The 19113-nt window shown below is 36.3% G+C and overlaps 1 long non-coding RNA gene across 1 annotated transcript in view; it reads left to right on the forward strand.

The window, feature by feature from the left end:
* LOC123390187 overlaps positions 1-15650 on the forward strand; it is a 70609-nt gene extending 54959 nt beyond the window's left edge. The window contains exon 3 of the long non-coding RNA XR_006604849.1: positions 15514-15650. This is a non-coding gene — a long non-coding RNA (uncharacterized LOC123390187). The remainder of the gene's footprint in view (positions 1-15513) is intronic.
* Positions 15651-19113: the final 3463 nt, after the last annotated feature.

Here is a 19113-nt window from a genome sequence, read left to right on the forward strand (position 1 = left end):
TGCTTTTCTTCAAGTACTTTTATGTTTTCAGGTCTCACATTTAGGTCTTTCATCCATTTTGAGTTTATTTTTATGTATGGTGAGAGAAAATTGGCCAGTTTCATTCTTCTGCATGTGGCTATCCAGTTTTCCCAACACCATATGTTAAAAAGAATTTTTTTTTCCTATTGGATATTCTTTCATGCTTTGTTGACCATAGAGTTCTTGCTTTATTTGTGGACACTCTATTCTGCTCCATTGATTTATGTGTCTATTTTGGTGCTAGTACCATACTGTTTTGATCACTACAGCTTTGTAACATAATCTGAAGTCCGGAATTTTGACGAATCCAGCTTTGCTTTGCTTTTTCAAAGTTGCTTTGGCTATTTGTGGTCTTTTGGGTTTATTCAAATTTTAGGATTGTTTGTTCTAGCTCTGTGAAAAATGCTGGTGGTATTCTGATGGGGTTGTACTTAATGTGTAGATTCCTTTCGGAAGTATAGATATTTTAACAATATTTCTTCTTCCAATCCATGAACATGTTCATTTCTTTGTGTCCTCTTCAATTTCTTTCATCAGTGTTTAATAGTTTTCAAAATATAGATCTTTCACCTCTTTGGTTAAGTTTATTTTTAGGTATCTTAATGTTTTCTGTGCATTTGAAAATGGGATTGAGTCTTTGATTTCTCTTTCTGCTGCTTCATTATTGGTGTATAAGAATGCAACAGATTTCTGTGTATGGATTTTGTATCCTGGAACTTTACTGAATTCATTTAGTAGCTTTTGATGGAATCTAGGGTTTTCTTTATAGAATATCATGTCATCTGCAAGTAGTATAAGTTCAACTTCTTCCTTACCAATTTTGTATGCCTTTTATTTTTTCTTGTCTGATTGCTATAGCTAGGAATTCCAGTATGTGTTAAATAATAGTGGTGAGAATGGACATTTCTGTCTTATTTCTGACTGTAGGGTAAAAGCTCTGTTTTTCCCCATTTGAGGATGTATTAGCCGTGTGTTTTTTTTTTTTTTAATAGATGGCTTTTATGGTGTTGAGGTATGTTTCCTCTAACCCTGCCTCATTAAGGGTTTTTGTCATGAAGCTATGTTTGTACTTTGTCAAGTGCTTTTCCTGTATTTATTGAAATGATCATATGGTTCTTATCCTTTTTTAGATATTGATATGGTGTATCATGTTGATTGATTGCCAGTGCTGAACTACTCTTGCAACACAGCAATAAATCCCACATGATCATGGTGAATGATTCTTTTAAAGTATTGCTGAATTTGGTCTGCTAGTATTTTACTGAGGATTTTTGCACCTATGTTCATCAGAGATATTGACCTGTAGTTCTCCATTTTAGTGGTGTCTTTATCTGATTTTGGTATCAGGGTAATCCTGGCCTCAAAGAATGAATTTGGAAGTTTTCCTTCCTTTTCTATTTTTTGGAGTAGTTTGAGAAGAATAGGTATTAACTCTTCTTTAAATGTTTGGTACAATTCTCCTGTAAAGCCATCTGGCCCTGGATTTTTGTTTGTTGGGAATTTTTTGATTACTGATTCAATTCCTTTGCTAGTTATCAGCCTTTTAAATTTTGTTTTTTCCCATTTCAGTTTTGGTAGTTTATATGTTTCTAGGAATTTATCCATTTCATCCAGGTTATCCAATTTGTTGGCATATATAGTTTTTCACAATATTCTCTTATAATTGTTTCTATTTCTGTGGTATTGGTTTTTATTTCTCTTCTCTCATATGTGATTTTATTTATTTGGGCCTTTCTCTTTTCTTTTTGATAAGTCTCCCTAGAGGTTTTTCAATTTTATTAATTTTTTCAAAGAACCAATTCCTGGATTCATTGATCTGTTCTATTGGGTTTTGTTTGTTTGTTTATGATTTTTTTCTGTTCTAATCTTTATTATTTCCTTCCTTCTCCTGGCTTTAGGCTTCATTTGTTGTTCTTCTTTTAGCTTCTTTAGGTGTAAAGTTAAGTTGTTTATTTAAGTTGCTTCTTGAGGTAGGCCTGTATTGCTATAAGCCTCCCCCTTTACACTGCTTCTGATGCATCCCAAAGGTTCTGGACTGTTGTGTTTTCATTTTCATTTCTTTCCATGTGTTTTTTAAATTTCTTCTTTGATTTCCTGGTTGACCCATTTATCTTTTAGTAACATGTTGTTTAACTCCCATGTATTCATGGTCTTTCTAGATTTTTTCTTGTGGTTGACTTCTAGTTTCATAGTGTTGTGGTCAGAAATGGTGCATGGTAGGGTACGTATGTGGCTCAGTCAGTTGGGTAGCCAGCTCTTGATTTCAGCTCAGGTCATGATCTCAGGGTCATGGGATTGCTTCAGACACCACACTTAGTGTGGAATCTGCTTAAGACTCTCTCTCCCTCTCCCTTTGCCCCTCCCCCATCTTGTTCTCTAAAATAAATAAATAAATAAATCTTTTTAAAAATGATGCATGGTATGACTTCAGTATTTTTGCATCTTTGAGGCCTGTTTTGTGACCTAATATATGATCTATTCTGGAGGATGTTCCATGTGCCCTTGAATGTTTTAGGATGGAATGTTCTGAGTATATCTGTTAAGTCTGTCTAGTCCAGTGTGTCATTCAAACCATTGTTTCCTTGTTGATTTTCTTCTTAAATGAACTGTCCATTGATGGAAGTGGGGTGTTACAGTCCCCTAATATTATTCTATTATTATCAGTGAATTACTGTATGTTTGTTATTAATTTTTTAATATATTTTAGTGCTCCCATGTTGGAGGTATAAATACTTGCAGTTGTTATATCTTCTTGTTGGATTGTCCCTTTTTATCTCCATTTACAGTCTTTGTTTTAAAATCTAGTTTGTCTGATATAAATATTGCTGCTCTGGCTTTCTTTTGACATCCATTTACATGATAAATATTTCTCCATTCCCACACCTTTTATCTTCAGTTGTCTTCAGGTCTAAAATGAGTTCTGTAGGCAACATTTAGGTGGGTCTTGTTTTTTAACTGATTCTGACAACCTATATCTTTTGATTGGAGCATTTAGTCCATTTATATTCAAAGTAGTTGTTGATAGATATTATTTATTGTCATTTAATTACTTGTTTTGTAATTATTTCTGGAGATTTTCTCTGATCCTTTCTTGTCTTTGTCACTTTTGGTCTCGTTTTTTCCACTCAAAGAATCGCCTTTAATATTTCTTACAAGGCTGATTTAGTGGTTATGAACTCTTTTAAGTTTTGTTTGTATAAACTCTTTATTTCTCCTTCTATTCTGAATGATAGAATATTCTTGGCTGGATAGAATATTCTTGGCTGCATACTTTTTCTCATTTAACATGTTGAATATATCATGCCACTCCTTTCTGGCCTGCCATGTTTCTATTGAGAAATCTCCAGGTAACCTTATGGGTTTTCTCTCATAAGTTAAGGACTTCTTTTGTCTTGCTGCTTTTAGAATTTTTTCTTATCATTATATTTTGCAAGTTTAATTACAATATGTCTTGGTGTTGGCCTGCTTCTGTTGATTTTGATAGGAGTTCTCTGTGCCTCCTGGAGCTGAACATCTGTTTCCTTTCCCAGGTTAGGGAAGTTTTCAGCTATTATTAACTCAAATAAATTTTCTGTCCCCTTTTCTTTCTCTTTTTCTGTGACTCTTATAATACAAATGTTATTACATTTGATGGAGTTAACTGAATTCTCTGTCTATTCTTGTGTTGCATAATTCTTTCTTTCTTTTACTCAGCTTCATTCTTTTTCATTATTTTATCCGCTATGTCACTAATTAGTTCCTCTGCTTCTTCCAGCTTGCTCTTCATCAAGGGTGTCTTTATCTTGTTTATTATACTCTTCATCTCTTATCAATTCTTTTTAACTCTTTTTTCTCTGTTGTAAGGGTCTCACTGATGTTTTTTATTTCTTTCTCAAGCCCAGTGTGTGTCTTTATGAGGATTGCTTTAAATTACCCATCAGGCATCAGGGTGCCTGGATGGCTCAGTCAGTTGAGCATCTGATTCTTAATTTTGGCTTAGGTTGTAGTCTCAGTGTGAGACTTACAGTGAGAGTAAGCCCTGTGTTGTTCTGCATTGGGCATCGAGCCTGCTTGGGATTGTCTCTCTCCCTCTCTCTCTGTCCCTCCCTCCCCACTCCCTCCCCAAAAACAAAATGAAAACAAAACAAAACAAAACAACTCCATTAGGCTCATTACTTAGTCTGTTACTTACATCTCTGGCGATGACCTTACCTTGTTCTTTCATTTAGTATAAATTCCTTCATCTTCTCATTTTGTCTAAGTCTCTTCCTTCTTCTTAGAAAAGCCAGTTATGTCACCTGCTTAAAGATAATGGCCTTATGAAGGAAAGGTCATATTGTGCCCAGGGCTTGGCACTTCAGGGAGTGTCTCCAGTGTGTGCTGTATGAGCTGTGGTGTTATGTTTTGGTTACTATATCCTTCTGACCAGTTGTCTGCAGAGGCTTTCCTTGCCTGTAGTGGGCAGTGTTTGGTCCCTGGCCTAAATGTGGTGAGTTTTGACTAGACGTGCTCTGGTTTACTCCTTGAATGAGGCCTAGTATTCCTTTCAATAGAACTGAAGCCCTGTAGAATGCTTGGTCAGGAGCCATGGTGTGGACAGGGGTTTCTGCTAGTCTTCTGTGGAAGGGGACCACTGCACTGGGATTGCAGCAAGCTTTTCTCAGAAGGGAAGTCCCACCAGAGTGCAGAGGTGTGGCACTTGGTGTAAGGAAGTTAGGCAGCCAGTGACACCCCTGCACTGCTTCGCACAGGTGGTTCTGTGTTTGTGCTGAGAAGCCAGGGAGAGAAATGGCACTGGCCAGCTTCTTTCTCCCTGGAATAGTGTCTCCATGAATGCTGCCTCTTACAAAGAATAAATAATCTCTCCACTTCATGCCCTAGGTGCTCTTCAGATTGCTATTTCCATGCTGTACAACTGTGGTTGTTTGTCTGCCTTTTCTTTAGAAGTTGGGCAGTGCCCTCCATGCTCTATCCAAGCCAATCCCACTGACCTTTAAAACTTCAGGATTTAAGCTCCACTGGTTGCATTAGCTCATATAATTCAGCCCCTCTCATTTTCCAAGCCAATCGCTTTGAGAAAATGTTCTCTTTGTGTATTCCCCTGTGTGCTCTTCTCTCTCTTGCCCTTCTCTGTGATCATGGCTCTCTCCTCTCTGCAGAGCTCAAGATCCATTTCTATTCTAAACTATATCTCCACCCTTCCTACTTTCTTCAGCATTGCCTCTTCTCTCCCTTTAGTTGTGGAGTTTGTTCTGTCAATCTTCAGGTTGATTTCTGGGTTATTTAGGATGATATGATCATTATCTAGTAGTGTTCATGGGACAAGATAAGTGTAGAGTCCTTCTACTCTTCTACTGCACCTTCCTCTACCTTAACAGACTCTTACCTATAGTGAACAAACTGATGGTTACCAGAGGAGAGGTGGCTGGGGGCATGGGTGAAATAGGGGATAGGGATTGGGGAGTGCACTTGTGATGAACAGAAGCTGTTGTATGAAATTGTTAAATCACTGTAAAGTACATCTGAAACTAATAGAACCCTGTATATTAACTATGGTGGGCTTAAAATAAAAAATCAAATGAGAATATTTTTAAAAAGTATAGTCAGTTCCAAGTAAACCTATTGCCATAAGTTGTTTTCGAATTTTCCCTACCCACTTCTTCCACTTTGAAAGATGATGTAAATTCCAGAGTCTTGTCTAGCATCATAGTCAGGGCGGACCTAGCATTTGGGGAAAGTACAAGAGCTCTAGTTGTTCTCTGTCCTACAGTGGCACCTAGTGAGAAGAGCAATTTGTTTAGTCCTTGGGTGTGGACTTCTCTGCACCCTGGTGCTTGCATGGGTGAATTCATTGCTATTTCAGTATGGGCTATAGGACCCACACTCCTATCTCAACTAAGAGACACTTTTCATATGCCCTCAAATAAGACCACCGGCTTTTCTTTAAGTGCATGTCCCCATTTCTTTGTTTCTATCTACACTATCCCCTCTATTTGTAAAGGTCTTCCCCACTCAATAATCTTGTCTCAGAACATTATCTAATCTTGAAAAAAATTGTAAGTTCTGGCCACAGTGGGCCCTTATGCCTGTATGACTGTGGTCCACCCTTGTGAAGTCACAAGTGTCCTCTTTGGTCCAGGCGTATGTAAACTGTCCAGAATCTATAGGTACTTATGCCCCAAAACTACTTTTACATTCAGTTTTTAGCTTGAACTCACCATAGGCAAGGTAAAAAAAAATCTGACTGGGGTTATGACCAATACATATAAGAACAGAATCAAGAATCAAGAGGCCTACTCCCCAGTCCCATGGCTGCCACTTAACAAGCTGTGTGGTTGGATGAGTCTCTCAGCTTTTCTGTACCTGTGTTCCTCACCAGGATAATGATGGAGTGGGATTAAAGTAGTAAAGGCCTCTTCCAATATTAAAATCAGTGGAGACAGCTTTCTAATGGTCCCACCTCTCCTCTGAGCTCTTCCCTCAAGTGAACTTGTAAGTGTTACACTCCATGTAAGTGAACTTGATTTATGTTTTCACTGTGAAGCACATCTGTGCTCAGGGAAAAATAATTACCTCACTCTGGATGTGCTCTGTGGTTTGAGTGTGCTTTAAATAATTGAATGAGAGAGTGAAGAAAGAAAGAAAATGAAAGAGTAATTAGTTTACCTACAAAAAAATTAAAAAGAAAATATTTGTACACAACTGGAAATCTATAGTGTATTAGGGTTCATTCTGTGATATTAAATCAGCATATTAAATTACCTTCACCAATTTATTATATTATTTATTATATACAATTGGATATATATGATATAATATATATATAATTGTACATATATACAATTTAACATAATATCTTCATAATATCTTTTACTTTCAATCCATATACAATTGGATTTTCATCTTCTAAAATAACTGATTATGTAAATACCACCTCTTGCAAGAAGCTCTGTGATCCATCTGAGTCAGAAATAATCTCTTTCAGGGGTGCTGGGTGGCTCAGTTGGTTAAGTGTCTGCCTTCAGCTCAGATCATAGTCCCAGGGTCCTGGGATCAAGTCCCACATCAGGCTCCCTGTTCAACAGAGAGTCTGTTTCTCTCTCTCCCCCTCTGCCTCTCCCCTGCTTGTGCTCTCTCTCTCCAAAAAAAGAAAAAGAAAAAAAAACTTTAAAAAAGCAGAAAGAATATCTTTCTGCTCAAAACCTCTTACTATGTTTTATATCTGTCATGTCACTCACTACATATTTTGTATTTTGTTTATTGTTTCCTTTTGTATTTTACCTTCTAGTCTCTAAGGGGCTCAACTATGAAAGAGACCAAGTTTTATATATTAGAAAATAACCACAGAATCTAATGCATGGTAGTGCTCAAAATATGTTTTTTCAATGAATAAAATGATAATTGCATTAGTCAGCTTTCACCATGATAAGATGTGTAAAACAAAAGAGCCAGTGGAATACAAACATTTATTTCTCTCTTAAAGTTCAGGGCCTGTCAGGTAATCATGCTTTGGGCTGATGTTCACTTCAGTTCTGCTCCATGTGACCTTCCTCTGGGACTCACCTGAAAGAGATGCATTTTTTCTGGAATGCTCACTTCTATTGTTGGATAGTTAGAAGAAGGTTGGCAGAAAATCCAGAAGCTTCTTCAAACATCTATTTGGAAGTAGGAGTCACTACTTGCCACTCTACTATGCCAAAGCCAGTCACCCAAGCAAACCCAGCTTCACTGGGAAATACACTTCTCCTAGGTGGGACAGGTTCAGAAGTGACAGAATGTTTACCGAAAAATAATATAATTCACAACAAAGACAGTGAAGGATACAGAATGGAAAATAAGCAGTTGCACAGATCTCCAGTATTATGACAATAGTATCACCACGCTAAGTAAGTGCATTCAAAAAGCTCTTTCACATTAATTTTCCATCCTTATATACTTTCTAGTTAGGAAGTTGTTGTATATAGCTCTAGCCTGGATGAAAAATATACATAGATGAAGTAAAATTCAGATAAGCTATAGAATAACATGCAGGTTTTCCCCCAGGAGACTAAGAATGAACAGTTCCTTTCTATTTCTGACCTAGGCCTAGAGGAAAAAATGGATAGAGCAGTCTTAATGAAGTTCACTAAGTGAAGAATTAATGAATTAATGAAGAATTAATGAAGTAAATTTATAAGGTTTTTTGTCTTTTTGAGATATAATTTTGCATATCATAAAATTCACCTATTTAAAGTATATAATTCAATTCAATGGTTTTAATATATTGAAATATGTGTGTGACCATCACCACATTCTAAATTTAGAGAATTTTCCTTCTCAAAAAGAAACAGGTACTGATTAGCATTCTCTGCTTATGACCCAACCCCTAACCTTAGGCAACTACTGACCTACTTTCTGTCTTATTAGATTTGCTCACTCTGAACATTTCATAGAAATTGAATCATATGGTATGTTTATACAACGGCTTTCTTCCACCTAGCATCTGTTTTCAAGGTTTGCGCATGCTATATCAGTACTTCATAATTTTTCATGGCTGAATAGTATTCCATTGTGTGGATATACTACATTTTGTTTATCTGTTTATCAGTTAATGAACATTTAGGTTGTTTTTACTTTTTGATTATTATAAACATTTGTGTATAGTTTTTTTTTTTTAAAAAGAACTTTTTTCTTTAAAGATTTTATTTATTCATTTGACAGAGAGAGAGGTCACAAGTAGGCAGAGAGGCAGGCAGAGAGAGGGGGAAGCAGGCTCCCTGAAGAGCAGAGAGCCCAGTGCGGGCCTCAATCCCAGGGCCCTGAAACCATGACCTGAGCCAAAGGCAGAGGCTTAACCCACCGAGCCACCCAGGCACTCTGTGTATAGGTTTTTGTGTGGACGTATGTTTTCATTTCTCTTGGGTACATATGAAGGAGTAGAGTTGATGGTCAAATGGTAATTACATCAACTTTTTGAAGAACCACCAAAATGTTTTCTAAAGCCACAGCACCATTTTATATTTTAATCAGCAATGTATAGGGTTCCCAATTTTTCCACATCCTCACCAACATTTGTTATATCTGTCTTCTTGATTCTGACATCCTAGTGATAGCTCATTGTGGTTTTGTTGTGCATTTTCTAAGTGACTAATGATGTTGAATACCTTTTCCTGTGTTTATTGTCCATTCATATATCTTTTCTGAAGAAAAATCTACTGAAAGATGTTGCTCATTTTAAATTAGATTATTTGTTTCTTTACTATGGAATTCTTAGAGTTCTTTATATATTCTGGTTTTCAGTCCCTCATCCAATAAGTGATTTGCAAATATTTTCTTCTGTTCCATGGTTGTCTTTTTTTTTTTTTTTTTTGGCTTTCATGATGGTTTCATAGAATGAAGTGCTTTTGGCCTAGCTCTTAAACTTTACTCCTTTCATGCCAATGCATCTGCACTGCTTTAAGTGTAATAAGATGCTAGACTGAGTGCTGAAGACTATTACTTCACATATCTTGACTTCTCTGTTCATTTTGCCAGCAAAGGAAATTATATTAGCACTGGCTGAGACGACCTTCTTAAACAAACATGAACCCCACTTCCTCTTTTTGTGTACCAGTTATACTTGAATGAGCCTTCAACAACTGGGTGAGCCACGATTCAGTTGTGGCTTGAGTGGAAGCCCCTGGAACAATGTCTACTCTCACTGAGGTAGAGCTCTAGAAAGAGCTCTTAACTGAAATTCAAGGTCATCAATGCCTTTCAACTTAAAGAAGAAGCATCACTGCCAATTCTCCTCTGGGTCATATCACCATGAGAATTTGTTTTCTGTTGTATTAAGAATTATTTAACTCTTCACATTTAGTCTCAAATAATTTAATTTGGAAAGGCAGAGTGGACTTTGCGTGGACTTTAAATCAAGCATCTCCCTTGGAATGGCACAGAGGTACTCGAGAGAGCTTCATTATTTCCAGTTAATGTTCCATGACCATGCCTGTGTATTCTCAATCCTCTGATCTAAAACTTAAAGATATGAAATAGCCTAATGGAAAATGCTAAACCCATAAATTTCCAAGCATGAATGTGACTTTCTAAACCTGAAATCCCTTGAGAGGCCTTTGTTTCCAATATGCAAGAAGGCTGTTGTGTGCAAAGCCTGCTTTTAGTTTCAGGCAATCTTTCTGTTAGCAAATTGTAAGCTTGTGTAGAGCTATTACAGGTCAAATGTTCTTAAATTCATTAATAGAACTTACTGGAAGGCCAGAGAATTTAGAACAGTTTATGGAGATTTCAGAGCTGTCAGATCTACTGTGGACAAAGTTAAAGATACTAGTTTCATCACGCTTGCTTCCCAATTTCCTATTTTAATATATTGAAACTTATTTAAAAACATGAAGTTGTATGCAAATAACCAAACCCTGGGATAAGTGACAATCCTTATTGTCTCGGGTAGAATTTCCCAGAAGAGGTCTTGAGATAAAAATGGACTCCCAGGAGGTTTATTGGGTATGCTGTCAGGAACCATTCTCACAGGAAAGGGAAGGATGTGGCCTCACACTCTATTCTCACCATATGGGATGTGATCTTAACCCTACGTATAGGCTGAGGTAAATAGGTTTTGATGGGGATACATACCCTGTGAGTGGAGGTCTCAACACTCTCTTCAAGTAAGGGGGCACACTGCTATTAATAGGGAGGGGGTAGCCCACTTCTATAGCCCCAGAGGGCTCAGAGAGTTAGGAATTTGAAGACTGAAAGAGAAGCTGAAATCAACTCAGATGTCCTTGGCTGGAAGTTTCATCTTTTTTGGAGGTCTGCTGTTCTCACAATTAGTTCCTAAGCCTGGTAACCTCCTTTCTCTATTTTCTCTATCTAGCATTTGAGACCCTATTGTATGGTATGCTTCAAAATGGTCCGCTTGCCTCCACATTTGGCTCTCATTTGCCTGTAAATTGCTTCCAGGTTTCCCTTATCTTTTCCAGAGTGTCAACCTATCTTATTAATAGCTACTGAATTATATTATAGTTACAACTTTCCAAACTGTGGACACATCTGGTACTTTATACCAGCCACTGCATGTCTTCCCACTGGTATACCATTTCAATTTGCTCCTGGTGAAAGTTTTAACAATCAGACCAAATATTAGTTTCCTATGGCTGTCATAATAAACTGGATGGCTTAAACAACAGAAATTTACTGGCTCATAGTTCTGAAGGCTGCAAGTCTGAAATCAAGGTATCAGTCAAGCCATGCTTCTTCTGAGTGCTTCAGGGGAGAATTCTTCCTTATGTGTCTGGTGGCTCCTGAAATCTCTTGGCTTACGGCTTTATGACTTCATACCTTATGCCTCCAGCTTCCTTATTTCTCCCTGTCTTCTCGTTTCCCCTTTTCTCATAAGGATGTCAGTCATTGGATTGAAAGCAATCCTAAATCTAAGATAATTATATCTTGAGATCCTTAGCTAATTACATCTTCAAAGACCCTATTGTCTTTTTAAAAAAATGTTTTAATGTTTCAAGTCTTTATTTAAATTCTCACTAGTTAATTGTTAGGGTAATATTAACATGTAACACCCAGTGCTCATGATAACAAGTGTACTCCTTAATACCCACACCCATTTAGCCCACTCCACACCCACCTCTCTCCATCGATTCTCAGTTCGTTCTCTATAGTTACCTGCCTCTCTTATAGTTTGCCTCCCTCTCCTTTTTTTTCTTTCCCCTGTGATCATCTGTATTGTTTCTTAAATTCCACATATGAGTGAAATAATATGGTATTTGTTCTTCTCTGACTGACTTATTTCACTTCGCATAATTCACTCTATTTCCATCCATCTCATTGCAAATGACAGGATTTCATTCTTTTCGATGGCTGCATAATATTCCACAATGTGTGTGTGTGTGTGTGTGTGTGTGTATAAGTATATAAGTACATACCACATTTTTATCCATTTTATCCATTCATCAGTCAATGAACATCTGGTCTCTTTCTGCAATTTGGCTATTCTTGATAATGATGCTATAAACACTGGACTGCATGTATCTCTTAAAATCAGTATTTTTTTATTGTTTGTTAAATACCTAGAAGTGAAATTGCTGGGTCATAGGGTAGTTTTATTTTTAACTTTTTGAAGAACCTCCATACTATTTTCCAGAGTGGCTGCACCAGCTTGCATTCCCACCAACAATGTAAGAGGGTTCTCTTTTCTTTTCACCAACGTCTGTTGTTTCCCATGTTAATTTTAGCCATATTGACAGATGTGAGGTTATATCTCATTGTAACTTTGATTTGTGTTTCCCTGATGATGAGTGATATTGAACACCTTTTCATGTGCCTGTTAGCCATCTGGATGTCTTCTTTGGAAAAAATGTTCATGTCTTCTGCCCATTTCTTAACTGGATTATTTGTTTATTGGTGTTGAGTTTGATAAGTTCTTTATATATTTTGGATACTAACCTCCAATCAGATATGTCATTTACAAATATCTTTTCCCATTCTGTAAGCTGCCTTTTAGTTTTGTTGATTATTTCCTTCACTGGGCAGAAGCTCTTTGTCTTGGTGAAGAGCTTTTGTTTCCCTTGCCTCCAGAGACATGTCTAGTAAGAAGTTGCTATGGATGATATCATAGAGGTTGCTGCTTGTGTTCTTCTCTAGGATTTTGATGGTTTTCTGTCTCACATTTAGGTCTTTCATCCATTTTGAATTTTTTTGTGTGTATGGTGTCAAAAAGTCAAAGACCTTATTTCCAAATAAGGTCACCTTTTGAGGTTCTGGATGGACATGAACATTGTGATGGGGGAGAACACTATTTAATTCACTATTGGTAGCCAGTTTGGCCAGGGATTTTTTGTGCTTTATTTACCACTGATTAGGAGCTCCTTAGTACTAGCCAGGTAGCAAGTGATTCATTTCCGAAACCTTGTATTACCTTTGTCATCCCACTCCTGATAACAACCTCATAGGTTGGATTCCCCAGGACACAGACCCTGAGTCAGAGCTCAGCCTGAAGAATGTTAATTAGGGAATGCTCTTGGTACCTGTGGAAGGGAAGAGGAAGTCAAGCTGCATCAGCCTCAACCAGTCACACAGGTTGACCTGTGGTCTGACCTGTCAGAGTCATCTGGGTTTAGGCCAAACTGGTTAGATGTTTATATACGCACCTCTGTTAGTCACTGGATATGAGAAACTATGGGAAAGGCTTGAGCTTGAATGAGGTTGTTCTTTGTAGCTTTCATAAATACAACCAAATTGCTCATCCATATGTTTGAGCCAATTTACTTTCTCATTGGCAACATGTGAGTCCCAGTTATATCACATTCTTGTTAAATTTAATGTCAGGCTCTAAAATTTTTGCCACTCTGATGGATATGATCCAGTTTGTTAGTTTAATTTACATTTTGTTTATTACCAGTAAATTTGAGCTCATCTCCTAAGTTGATTAACTAACCATTCAGATTCCCCCCCACCTTTTAAAACTTTTTTTACTTTTTTTTTACCTTTTTTAATTTGCCTTTCATATTCTCCACCCATTTTTCTATTTTTCTATTGCTTATATTTTTCTTACTGATTTTTAAGTGTTCTTATGTTCTGGATCCCAACTCTTTTGTATTCTATAGGTTGCAGACATTTTCTCCCAGTCTGTCTTTTATAGTGTCTTCTGTTATACAAGAGTTTTACATTTTAGTATACTCAAAAGTATTTAATGTCACCTTTGTTGATTGTATTTTTCTTTTCCCAAACCTGATGTTATAGAAGGTATTTTCATTAATCTACTCTAAGTTACAAAATTTTACTTTTTACATTTGTCTTTAATATACTTGAAGTGTATTTTTGTGTATGATATAAAGTTTTTACATGAATAACCCATTTTCATAAAGATAATAAGCAAAACACGTTTGAAGAATATTCATAATTTTTGACTCAGGAGTTACATTATTAAGATTTATCCCAAAGAAAGGAACAGACATGTGTGCAAAGATTTACTAGGATGATGACCACATCATTATTTACCATATGGAATAATTGCAGACAATTATGAATTTGATTACAGTTATGTAATGTTACATAGCTATAAAAATAACACATTTGAAGAAAATTAAGTGACTTTGAAATAAATTAATGATAGGGTCTCATGTAGAAAAAGCCAATTAAAACAGTTTATATGTATGGAATGAAAAAATCACAGGGATGGAAGGTACAGTATAGTCAATGTATCATAGTCAATGATACTGTAATAGCATTGTATGGTGACAGATGGTAGCTACACTGTGGTGAGTATACAATATAGACTTGTCAAATCACTGTGTCGTACACCTGAAACTAATGTAACATTGTGTACCAACTATACCTCAATAAAAAGTCCAGTGTATAAGATCTAATATTATTTTGAAAGGAAAATGTAAATACACACAAAATAAGCTGAAAAATTATTTATTGAACCATTAATGGTTATTGTCTTTAGGTCATGAAATTAGGGATGGATGATTTTACTTAAGTTATTTTTTGACATCTATGTTTTCTACATTTAATATATTTTACTTTTTAATAAAAAATTGGAAGTTATTTTAAAATAATCATTCCAAGAATTAGGGTTGACAAAACATTCTTATGTGATTAATGAAGAATAAATAGTCTTTGTTACCTGGTACAGTGGTTAGAACAATAGAAAGCCCAAAATCTTAATGACAGGACTGAAGTCAAACATCCTGCCCTATGGTCTTCCATATTTGTATGACCACATATCCTGATCTGGGGTTCAGAAAATGTGATTACATTACACCTGAGGTTATAGGTGCATAGGCTTGTTCAAATGATATACACTTTCAAGGTGATATTATAACCATTTTTAATCCAGATTTATTTTAACACAAGTAGAAATAAATATTGTGATTCAACAACTAAAATTTCATGAAGCAAATGTAGGGATTCTGACAGTTATGAAAGACATTATCTTTTTTGAGAAGAGGCAGGAAGTTTCTTATTGCACAGAGGATGTCATATATGACTTGAAGACACTTTCTCCTGAGATTATGCAAGAAATAGGAAGTCTGGAATTTCTCCCAACACAGATAAACCACGTTTTCTCCAAAGTCAAATAAAACTTGTTTGGTTATAGCTTTCTTAGAGATGCTACTTTTTTTTCATCACCCTGCAAGACATAGATACAGGATGTTTTGTGGACAAAAAATTCTGGAAAAATTAGGTTAATTTTTTTGTATTTTGAAAAATTTAAAAAGCATTAAAAAGTAGTAAGATTAATTAAAAGATACATTGTATCCAGAGGTATAAACAAATGTTAACAACTGACTCTCCAGTCCGGGGGCAGGAGGGAGTTATGATTTGTAACATTTGCTGATTTCTGTGATGTAAATACTTCCACAGTGGCCAGCTTCATGCCATCATGGTGGTGTCATTGAAAGGGGAGTTGGGGAGAGATGCACAAAATTCACTCTTCCTGATTGTACCCAATAGCCGTAATTAACAAATATTAATGATTTTTGCATGACATTTTCCACAAAAGAAATCCGTTTCTCTCCACAGATTCATCTCCATATCTGCCTTCTCCAGAGACACTACTATCAAGAATCTGGTATGTTTTCTTTCAGACTGCATTTTCATACCTTTGTTACAATATATATGCAGTCAAAACAATAACTATGCTTTGCATATTTTGAATTTTACCTAATACTATCATATTGTTCATATCCTTCAGCTTCTTTTTCTCTTACATTATGTTTATGAAGTTTATTCATATTGATTCATATAGATGTGGTTCATTTGTTTTAAATGCTGTTTGTGCTCAATTATATGAAAATATCACACCTTATTTATCCATCCTCTTATTAATGGACTTTTAGGCTGTTTCCAATTTTTGTGAATACAAGTGATGTCATAACCACTCTAGATATGTCTTAATATGTAAAGTCACAATGCCTCAAAGTGAAACAAATTAGTTTCAGGGGATGGTTATTTTCTACTTTAGTAATATTGACAAATTGTTCCCTAAGTGGTTGTGTCAATTTATACTCCTGATAGAAATATATGACAATTTCTTTTCCATATTGCCAATTTTTACTATCACAAGATGTTTTTACTTCACAAGATATCGCCAAAACTTTAGAGTATGAAGTGATACCTTGTTTTAACTTGCATTTCATAGATTATGGGTTAGGTTGAACATTGCATTAGCTAAGATAAAGTCCAAGCTGCTATAACAAATATCCCCTACACCCAAATATAGTAGTTTAAAAAAGAAAGACATTTCTTCCTTGCAGAGCAATCTTGTGTTGCGTAGTCCGGACTAGTAAGGTGGCTTGCAGCACGCAGTTATTCAGGGACATTTCCATTTGTTATACTGCCATCACTTAGGCTATCATCCTTGTCTTTGTGGTTAGTTAGGTTGTTGCCACATACCAACTTTGGAGGGAAGATTAGAGAATTTGGGGGAAAGCAATTTCTTATAGGCATGTAAGTCAGAAGCTACACACTTTTCTTCCACTCATGTTGCATTAGCAATACTTAGTTTTATAGATGCATCCTTAGGAGGATGCTGGGAAATGTAGTCCTTGGCTGGACAACCATGTGTCTAGTAGGAAGGAAAGACGATGGGGACTAAACAGATGTTTTTTGAACTTTTAGGCTTTAAACAGATGTTTCTTGAACTTTTAGGCTTCACCATCCATGACCCAGGTGGCAATACATTTTGTCCATTTTTGTGTTGTTTGCTTTTTCTTATTTATCTAAAGGAATTCATTTCATATTCTAGTTTGCCTATTTACAATAAATTTAATCACTTAAAATGTACCAGTATACATACATCAATAAAGATACCTTAAAATATTCTATTATACATTTAAAGGAACTATTTAAATAAGTCATGTCACATTCTTTTGATAAATTAAGATTTCTTTTATAAAGTGAACAATTTCCACCCATTCTAATTTTCTCTTTTCTGAAAATATGGAATCTTACCTACTCATTTTATTTAAAATGAGGCAGACCTATATACTCCATTGACGTCGTAAAAATCAAAGTTTTATGACAAGTTTTTAGGCTAATATAAGTTTCTCAAAATTAACATTTAGAAAAATGTCATTTCTTAGATTCAATTGAATGTACTAAACCTATAAAGGAACCTGACAACATATATGATGTTGTGGCAATTTTCCTAACCACACTGAGTTTCAATTATCTCAGTTGTATTAAGGATGATATTATTTGCTCTACCTGCTATATGAGATTGTTATAAGGACCAAGGAAGAGGGAAATGCTCTATAGAATCCAAAATTTATTTGTTACAAATAGGATTTGAGTAGCATGCATTAAATTTTATTTGAAGTCTCATAAATCTTGTTTCCAGTTCTACAGACATACTCTATATATTATCTACACATATAATCCATACTCCATATCAGGGCCTGGCTTTTGACAATCACTACCATCTCTGGGTGTGTGTGTAAGGGCAGGCTGGAATAACAGCCATGTGGTTGAGCACATCTATGTGAGATAAGACTCTTTTGAAAATTGCTTTTATTCTAATGGCAACCTAGGAAATGCTTTCCAGATTGTTTTCAAGCTGTTCTCAGCTAAACCACATCATTTCTAGTTGTGCCTTGGATTTTCTTTCTATCACTGACTCAGGTCAACCCAGCTTGTCATTTATCACTGTTTTCACTGAGGAAAATTCTCAGTTTCTTGGAATTTTGTGTCCATCCTGTCACACACAATTAAATCCCGTTGCAGTTAGGTGGAGAGCATGTAAATGGTGTCTCCCCATCTTAGCCTGATCCATCAGCTCCTCCTTCCAGTATCTCTGTGCCACCACAATTCTGCATGGCAGTCCTCAGGTGTGGCCAAGGAAAAAGAGGGCTGGTGGGGACAGAGAGGGAAAGAAACAAGAATGTGCTGAAATGTGAGTTTTGCTTAATTAGTGGTAAACCAATTTTAAAAAGTTGGAAGGAATTAGATCAATATGTTGAAAAAGCGAGTATATAGTAGAAGTCTCATTATTTTATTACTATATTTGAATTTCCTTTTAAAATTAGGACAATGGTGTTCTTGTGATGAAATGCAGAACAATTATTTTATGCTCTGTAGCTTACACCTGCAGATGTTAGGTATACTCAGTGGGAAATAAAATGAGAACCTAGGTGATTATGTGGTGGCCAAGATGAGGGAATTAGCCAAGTGATGGTCTCTGCCTTCCCTTCTACCCAAAATGGAGTTAACATTCATTTACTTATTAACCATTTACTGAGGCACTCCTATATATTAAGAGCTATCTTTGGCGCTGGGACATGGAAGAGGTGAAAAAAGTAGAGGTCCTGCTCTCATGAAGCTTGAATGGTAGGGCATGGAGGGGTTTAAAGGGCAAGACTTAGACAAAGAGGCACATGATAATGAAAATAAATAAATAAATACAAGCATATCAGTGGCAAATGCTATGTAAAGATTTTAATGAGTGATGTGGAAGAGATTGGGGTTATCAAAAAAGATCTTTCTGAAAATGTTAATGAGTAAGCTGAGATCTGAATGATTAGAAGCAAATCGTGTAAAATCAGGTGGGAAGAACACATAGCTGGAAGTCTCAGCTAATGCAAAGGACCAAAAGTAGGGTCAAATTTAACAAGTCCCAGTTGGGACAAAGAAGAAGACCAACGGGCATGTAGTGAGATGGTGAGGGCAGATAGCAAGGAGGTGGTAGGTATGTAAGTTAGATCATGAAGATCTCTCACAAGTCCAGGGGTTTAGTCCAGATGAGGTCATTTTGGGGAACTTCTGTGGCAACGAATCAGGTATCAGGTAACTGCCACGTCTAGAAAGTTTATCTGGGTTGGTCCAAGGACAGTCTGTAGGGGTAAAGGGCAGACATTGGGAAGATGGAAGTCATTACAGAGACAGTATCAAGCCCTGAAAGAATATTCTAGTAGGTATTGAGTGAATTGGTGGTGGTCTAGGTGATGGAAAGGAAACACCAGAACAAGGTAGGACAGAAATACATCCTCTAGGTAAAGATTTGGTAGGGCTGCAATGGCTCTTAACCAATGCAAGCATCCCATAAGTACCAGTTCAGCCCCTCGTATCCCATACTACAGACACAAGGCAGCAAACAGGCTCCCAAACCCACTTGCTTATGTGTGG

The sequence above is a fragment of the Mustela putorius genome, unplaced genomic scaffold, assembly GCF_011764305.1.
Source record: "Mustela putorius furo isolate JIRA1106 unplaced genomic scaffold, ASM1176430v1.1 tig00537275_pilon_pilon_pilon, whole genome shotgun sequence".
In the NCBI taxonomy this organism is placed as follows: Eukaryota; Metazoa; Chordata; class Mammalia; order Carnivora; family Mustelidae; genus Mustela; species Mustela putorius.